This window comes from Saccopteryx leptura, chromosome 1 (assembly GCF_036850995.1).
Source record: "Saccopteryx leptura isolate mSacLep1 chromosome 1, mSacLep1_pri_phased_curated, whole genome shotgun sequence".
In the NCBI taxonomy this organism is placed as follows: Eukaryota; Metazoa; Chordata; class Mammalia; order Chiroptera; family Emballonuridae; genus Saccopteryx; species Saccopteryx leptura.
Genome location: NC_089503.1, coordinates 317,305,084 through 317,313,949, shown reverse-complemented (window position 1 = coordinate 317,313,949; position 8,866 = coordinate 317,305,084).

Sequence of the window (8,866 nt, the reverse complement as noted above, 5' to 3'; positions counted from 1 at the left end):
TCTTGCCCCCCAAAGTCCCCACTGCCACCAGGGGGCTCCTGCCTGCTGGGGACCGATCCCCCTTGCAGAGGCGACTGCAGAGTCCCTTGGGGGGCAGGGGAGTCCTGAGACAAGGGTCACTCAAGGTTTTAAAGCCACGCGCGCACACACATTCACACAGGTCATTTTTGGCCAGCATCCCTGGCGACTCTTGTTATCTCACCAGAGCCTGGAGGCCCATCCCCGCTCCCTCTCAAGGACTTGCTGTGGTAAGATCATATCAGCTTCCTCTCCACGGAGCTCTGCCCTCAGCCACAAACCTCCGCACCCACCGCTATCGCCCGATCTAATCTAACCCCTCCTACCTCTCCCCAAGGTGCATGAATCACAGAGTGGTTCAAGGGCAGGGTCAGATCCTGGCCTTGTTTAAGATGTTGACGTTTTGTTCACTATGATTTTTTTTCGTTGACTTAATTTTGATTTTTCAAAATTGTTGCCTTAAAGTTTACTTGTCCTATGTAAGAGATGACATTATAAAACCCTGAGAAGAAAGCCCAGGGGTAAATCATTGTGATGTTGAACTGGACAATGGTTTCTTAGATACCATACTGTTGGGCAGATAAAATATATTATGCTCACTTTGTTAAAGATGGCGCTGCCCACGTGGAAGCCGGTGGCCCAGGTGATTGCTTGGGATGGATGTGATTATATTCATGTGCGTTGGGGGCGGGCTGTGGTCAGGCAGGATCCCTGTATCCTGGGGCTTGGTTTTAGGATTAAGCCTTTCCCACCCTTTTTGCTGTAGGGTGGTGCACTCTCATGAGGAATCCCATTATGCCACAGATAAGTGACTTTGTATCAGAGACTTCCTTGTTTGTATATTGGATTAAAGGTTTTGATTTCTACACTATAAAATGGGGTCAGAGCCTGACCAGGCGGTGGTGGCACAGTAAAATGAGCATCAGACTGGGATACGGAAGACCCTGATTTGAGACCCTGAGGTCGCCAGGCTGAGCATGCTCATCTCCTTTGAGCAAAGGTCACCAGCTTGGACCCAAGGTCGCTGGCTTGAGCAAGGGGTTACTCCGTCTACTGAAGGCCCACGGTCAAGGCACATATGAGAAAGCAATCAATGAACAACTAAGGTGTTGCAACTAAAACTGATGATTGATGCTTCTCATCTCTTTCTATTTCTGTCTGTCCCTATCTATCCCTCTCTCTGTCTCTGTCTCTGTCAAAAATAAATTAAAATAAATTAAAAAAATTTTTTTAAAGGTTTATAAAATAAAATAGGGGCAGACCGGGAGCTTGCTCTCTTAGTTCCTGAGATTAGCATTAGAGAGGAGAGCAGAGAAAGGTCATGTGGAGGAGGCCAGGAGAAGCAGCCAAGATGGTGGAGTGTTAAGTGAGAAGCCAGTTTGTGCAGAGTTTGTGCAGGGAGAAGGAAGGAGATGGGGAACAGAGGTGAATAAGTCTGGTGAGCTAGAAACCTTTGATTCTAGGAAACTCGGATAAGTCAGTAGCTTTGTGAGCACTTAATGAGTGGGTTTTGGAGCCCAGTGTGTTTTTACTTGCCCGACTAGTGCAAGCTAGGATTAAAGATGATGGCCCACCAGTTCTTGGCTCCGTTGTTTCATTACCGTCTGTCCGAATCCAATGCAAACCTGCATGGGGCAGGTGGCTGTGATAGTGGCTGCAGCTCCTGGCCTTACACATACCAAAACACAAGCAGCAACAACAAAAATACATCTTTTAAAAAGTTGGATTCCATCAAAATTAAAAAGCTTTTCTGCATCAAAGGACATTATCAAGAAAGTAAAAGAAAAGCCATGAAATAGGAGAAAATATTTGCAAATCATATATTGGCTAAGTGTCTAGTATCCAGAATGCATAAAGAATTCTTATCACTTGACAGTAAACAACAGACTATCCCAGTTTAAAACTGAATAGAGGATGCAATGAGACATTATCCAAAGAAAACATAAAAATGGCCAATAAACACTGGAAAGATGTTCAACATCAAGGAAATGCAAATCAAAACCACAATGAAATGCCACTTCACACCCAGTAGGATGGCTAGAATTAAAAGAAAAAAAAAGGAAACATGTCTATGAGGTGAGGATGTGGAGAAACTAAAACTTCATATGTGGCTAGTGGGAGTATGAGGTGGAGCAGCTGCTGCAGAAAAGAGATGATTCGTCCAAAAGATAAAGAAAAGCCCAGCAAGTCTGCCCACAGGTATACACTCAAAAGATTTGAAAACAGGTATTTGGACAAAACCTTGTACACCGATGTTCATAGCAGCACAATTCACAATTCCCAAAAGGTGGAAACCCAAATGTCCATCAACAGATGAATGGATAAACCAAGTGTGGTCGATATCCATATAATGGAATGTTACTCAACCATTCACAGGAATGAAGTACTGATATGCGCTACAACCTGGATGAACCTCCAAGACGTGCTAAGTAGAAGAATCCAGGCACTAAAGGCCACATGGTATGTGATTCCATGCACACAAATTATTCAGAACAGGCGCATCCACAGAGACAGGAAGCAAATCAGTAGTTGCCAGGGGCTGGGAAGGGGGGTGTGGGGAGTGATTCCTCTTGGCTACCAGTTTCCATTGGAGTGATGAGAATGTTTTGGAAGTATTAGACGTGACGGATGCACAATATTATGGATGCGCTAAGCGACCCTGAATTGTACACTTCAAAATGGTTAATTTTATGGGAACTTTACCTCAATAAAAAAAATATGACTTGTCTTGACTACTGAGGGTTTGTGCATACTTTCACCCTTAAATTTTGTACCCCATGTGAGTGCCTTCCTGCCCAACCACTTTCCCCTCACCCAGTCCACTGTACACCAGTGCCCACTTTGGAGAACAATCTGGTAGTATCTGGCCAGTAAAAGTGAAGAGAACCAGATCCCGGGTTTCTGGAATTGCACCCCTGCACGACCAGGAGGCCACAAAAGGCCAAGGCCAGCACTGAGGGTGGCAGGAAGCAATGGGCAGGGTCACCCTTGCAGGGTGAGGTGGATGGGAGATTGTCTTCAGAAACCAGAGTGTGACATGGTATGTCCCCTCCCCTTTCCTTCACCCCTACAAGTGGCAGGACCTTCCTGAAGGCACACTGGCCTATACCCCCAAAGAGCCTAGGGCCCAGAAGCTGGTGTCATCGGCTGGCAATGGCAGCGGCTCTGAGCATCGAGTGAGGGCTGGAGCTGTGGTGAGGAAGGCCACACAGCCAGCTGGTCAGAGCCAAGGGTGCCTGCATTCCTCTGGCCTAGGTGTGGGCTTGTCATGGGTGGGGGGATGGCAAAGAGGGGCCAGGAACAGGTCTTTACCCAAAAGCGTCACCTGGAAGAGTGGGGGGCTTGTATGCAGTAGGTGAAATAATTCACAAACCTGGGCTGAGGGATGTCAGGGGAGACCCTGCCTAAGTGAGGGACCAGGTAACAGGCCTGCAGTGAGGTATGGCCCTCCAAGGAGCCCAGCATGCCCTCCCTCCGGGGACAGTCAGTGAGCACAGGCCTGTAGCCCAACCACTTCTCCCACACAGGTCCCGGCCCTACTGTCCTTCACTAACACCCATGGGCTCAGAGGCGGCCTGGGGGAGGTGGCAAGGCCAGAGCTGGGGCGGCAGACAGCCAATGTGCAGGAACTTAGAGTGTTGACTACTACATGGAACCAGATATTTTAATTACTGAAGAAAATTTTTCTTCCTCCCTCCCTCCTTCCCTCCCTTTCTCCCTCCCTCCTTCCCTCCCTTTCTCCCTCCTTCCCTCCTTCCTTCCATCCTTCCCTTCCTTCCTTTCTTTTTCTTTCTTTTTAATGAAAGGTGAACAGAGAACATTTTATCCAAGAAATAGGAGAGAATTAGGCTCACACTGGGAGTCTGAGGGAGCAGGGGCAGGCGAGAAAACACAGAAATGTGATTTCTTAAAATATAACATCTACTTACCCCACCTATTGGTCACATTCATGAGGGGACAAGCCCAAAGGTGCTTAGCAATATTACATACAATAGAAAAATAGAAAGCCACCTAGAGAGCCACCATCTGAATAAATATATCACGCTCTAGTCCCTCAACGTACTGCAGACGTCCCTTACCGACCATGGTTCAATTTAGGGTTTTTCAACTTTATGAAGGTGCAGAAGTGATATGTATAATACATTACATAAAATATTTCAATAGTTGATGACAAAATAGGCTCATGTTAGATGATTTTGCCCAACTGGAGGCAAATGTGTTTTCTCATCAACGTTAAGGTGGGCTGTGCTAAGCTTTGAGGTTTGGTAGGTTAGGTGTTTTTTTTTTTTGTATTTTTCTGAAGCTGGAAACGGGGAGGCAGTCAGACAGACTCCTGCATGTGCCCGACCGGGATCCCCCCCCCCCCCGGCATGCCCACCAGGGGGCGATTCTCTGCCCAACTGGGGCATCGCTCTGTTGCGACCAGAGCCACTCTAGCGCCTGAGGCAGAGGCCATGAGCCATCCTCAGCTCCCGAGCCATCTTTGCTCCAATGGAGCCTTGGCTGCAGGAGGGGAAGAGAGAGACAGAGAGGAAGGAGAGGGGAGGGGTGGAGAAGCAGATAGGCGCTTCTCCTGTGTGCCCTGGCCGGGAATCGAACCCGGGACTCCTGCACGCCAGGCCGACGCTCTACCACTGAGACAACCGGCCAGGGCCAGGTTAAGTGTTTTAAATGCATTTTCCAGCCATAGCTGGTGGTTCAGTGGATAGAGCATTGGCCCGGTGTATGGACATCCGGGGTTTGATCCCTAGTCAGTCCACACAGGTGAAACAACCATCTGCTTCTCCTTCCTCCCTCTCTCCATTCACTCCCTCTTCCCCTTCCGCAGCCAGTATCTTGATTGGTTTGCACATGGCCCCGGATGCTGAGGATAGCTCTCTAGGAGTGCAACAGCCACAGGCACTAAAGATAGCTCAGTACTGGAGCATTGGCCCCAGATGGGGTAGCCAGGTGGATCCCGGTCAGGGCACATGCGGGAATCTCAGGAGTCTGCCTCACTATCTCCCCTTCTCTCACCTAAAAATAAATAAATATATAACATTTCCCACTTACAGTATTTTTAGCTGAGGATTGGTTTATTGAGATGTAACTGCACCATGAGTTCAAGAGTGTTTGTACTATGCAGCTGTGAAAAGGAATGGACCTAAAGCTACACAAATCAATGTGCGTGATGCTCCCAAGTAGTACAGTCCATAGAAGAATATAGGCAATACAGTGGTCTTATGTAAAGTTTAGTCACATGCAGAGCAGTATATTGCTAAGAGACTGGCTCCTATGTAAATATATAAATAGTAGAAGCACATGAGAATAAACCCAAACCTAGGTTGATGGATGCCTCCAGGAAGGCACTGGGGATTTTCTCCTGGTACACGGAGGCCTTCAACTGCACGAGGTGTGTTTCACTTCTTTAGCTGGGCTGTGAGCACCTGGGTGTTCTTGGTTATTTTTTATATCTTGTACAGCTTAAATCTTTTATAGTCACGCTCTTCCATTCCCTCCAGCCACATTCCACTTCTCTGCTCTACAATGTTGGCAACACTTGTCCAAAGAGTTCTATGTGGTTGTCCCCACCACGCCACTGACACTGCACTTGTCCAGGACACCGAAGACCTCTCCATTCCCAAACCCAAGACTACCTCTCCACATCACCATCCTCGACCTCAGATCCATCTGGCACAGCAGGCTACACCCTTTCTCAAGAGCCCTCTTCCCGTGGCTTCTGGGACACCATACCCCCCTGGTTCTCCTGCTATACTGCCACTCCATCCTTGTCTCCTCCTTAGCCTGATCTTAAATACAGTAAGACTCCAGGGTCTGTCCACTCTCCAAATGTGTCTCTTTCCTACGTGATCTATGATGATGCCCTTCTGAATCGCCATCCCCGGCCATTCCCCCTGTCTTCGTCAGGTCAGGCTGCTAAAACAAAATACCACAGATGGGGGCTTAAACAGCCAACAACTATTTCTCACAGTACTGGAGACTGGAGTCTGAGGTCACGATGCCAGCCTGCTCTGGTACCTGGTGAGGGTCTCTTCCTGGTACCCTCTCATTGTGGCCTCACAGGCCTCTTCTGGGTGTGTGTGCTCAGAGAAAAAGAGAGAGAGAAAGAGAGGGAGACTGATCAAACAGGCATAACTAATCAAACCAGGAATGATCCTTGTTTGTTCTTTTTCAGCGATATCTGGCATCCAGGGCCAGTTCCATGGGGTGCAACCTAGGCAGGGGCACTGGTCCTCACAGGGAGAAGGGCCTTATGCGTGCTTTGAAGTTCTGATGTCACTGTCTTGAAATTATTAACAACTTATGAACAAACGTCTCCCCCCACAGTTTTCATTTTTTTTCAGGGCCCTAAACATTATGTAGCCAGTCCTTCTCCACCCAACCCATTAACAAATGCCATTGTTTCTGAATTCCCCAGTGGTCCACCATCACCAACCCTAAGCGAGTCCAGATCAGCTCGCTTACAACACAGGCTGTTCTGCCAGCAACCAGGCCTGTCCTTACACTTTCTCTGGACCCCTCGGAACTGGACTCCAGGCCTGTCCCTTCACTTTCTCTGGACCCCTCGGAACTGGACTCCAACCTTTCCTTCCTACACAGCAACCATCTGTTTCCCACACAGCACCACGGCACTTCCAAAATGGGTGTCAGATCAGACCCACTTGAGATGAAGTTCAAATATGTGGCCCGTGGCCTACAAGACACTGTGTGCGCTGTTGTCTAGCCATCTCGCCGGCGACATCTCCTGCTCCTCACTCTCCCCTCCCCTTATTCCAGCCCTGGCTACTAACCTTCTCTCCTATTCTCACTTCCATGCCTTTGCACTTACAATTCCCTCTGCTACAAATGCTACTCCGCAGCTCTTTGTAAAGCTTGTTCCCTCATTTTATGCAGGTCTGCTGGCTCAGATGGCACCACCTCCAAGAGGCCTTCCCTGACTGCCCCATCTCATCCTCTGTCTTTATCCCTTAGACTGCCTTAGTTTTCTTCATACCGCTCATCACACCTGAAACGGCATGTGCCCTGGTCATTTTCCATTGGATCTCACCCTCATTATAAAGGAAGCTCCATCAGGACTCAGACTGCGTTAATGCCTAGAAAAATGCCCTGCATGACAATAGATACTCGCCTGGCCTTTGTTGGCACAGTTGATATATGTGTTGACCTGGAATGCTGAAGTCACCAGGTTGAAACCTTGACTTGTGCCCAGTCAAGGCACATACAACAAACAAGCAATGAACAACTAATGTGAAGCAACTAGGAGTTAATACTTCTCACTCCACACACCCCTCTTTCTCCTCTCTCTGTAAAATCAATAAATTAAATCTTTAAAAAAATCACAATAGATACTCAAGAAATATATGTAGAATAACTGATGCTAAGTAAATTAATGATGAATGAAAGAAAAAATATAAGGGAAAGGGGTAATGAGAAAACAAATAATAAAATGGTAGGCCTAAATCTAATCATTTCAATAATTACATTAAATGTTGATGATATAAACATTTCCATTAAAAGGCAGAGACAGACTAAGTAGATCTAAAAAAAAACACCCGCTTCAATACTGCCTACAAAAAAAAACAAACCACTTGAAATATGAAGACACAAATAAGTTGCAAGTCAACTACTAGAAAAAAGTATGTCAGACAGTAAGCACAAGAGGGTTCCTGTGGCTATTTTATTTCAACCCCCTTCCCCAGTTTTTTATTCTGACATAATTAACATATAATGTGACTACCTTAATATCAGGTAAAAACAGACTTCAAAACAAAGATCATTACCAGAGATAGAGACATTTCATAATGATAAAAAGGGGCAACTCATCAGCGAGGAATAACCACAAATGTGTGCGACCCAAATGAACAGAACCCCGCAATACACGAAGCCAAAATTAACAGAATTTAAAAAAAGAAATAGATAATTCCACAGTCATAATAGGAGACAGCAAGGCACTCTCTCAGCACCTGAAGGAACTAGACAAAAATTCAGAAAGACGCAGAAGATCTAAGCCACGCCACACCATGTTGATCTAATTGACGTTTATAGAGCACTTTTTAAAAACACCATTTTGTGGCGCACATGGAGCACACATCACCTCAGACAACACCATGTGCTTTCGAAAAGTCTCCATGAACTTAAAAGGGTAAAAATCCTACAGAGTATATATTCTCTGACCACCACAGAATTCAGTTAGGAATAAATAACCCTAAGAGTTTCACGAAAACTCCAAATGCCTGGAAATTAAATAACAAACACCCTTTTAATTCATGGGTCAAAACTCAAACAGGAGAAGTTAAAAACATTTTTAATTGAGTGGTAAACTACAACAAGCCTGCAGGATGCAAGTAAGCTGTGTTTGGCGGGAAAGTTACAGCATTAAATGCTTCTGTTAGAACCGAAGAAAGAGCTAACATCAATGACTCCGGGTTTCACATTAAGAAAGTAGAAAAAGTGAAGCCACATAAGAAACCCAAAGTTAGACCTCGCTGGGCGCTCAGGGAGGGAGCTCACAGTCCTTGATTTCTACTGTCTCCTGTTTTTCCAGAGCAGTGAGGCTCCTGCTTAAGGGCCCTGCTCAGCGGTCAGGAAACTGGGCCGCATTAATCCCACAAACAAGCCCTGATCCAAGGCCTAATGGGTGTGGGAAGCGGTCGGGACGCTGGCAGCCTGAGCCCCACTCACTGCTCCAGGATCCCCAGCCGCCCCCACCACACCGCGTGACCCGCTGCCCTGTGACCCCCGAGGCCCCGTGACCCCCGAGGCCCGTGACCCCCGAGGCCCGCGCCCCTTGACCGTTGGCTCACCCCGCGGCCGCCGCTGCGTCTCCCAGCTTACCCGGACAGGTACC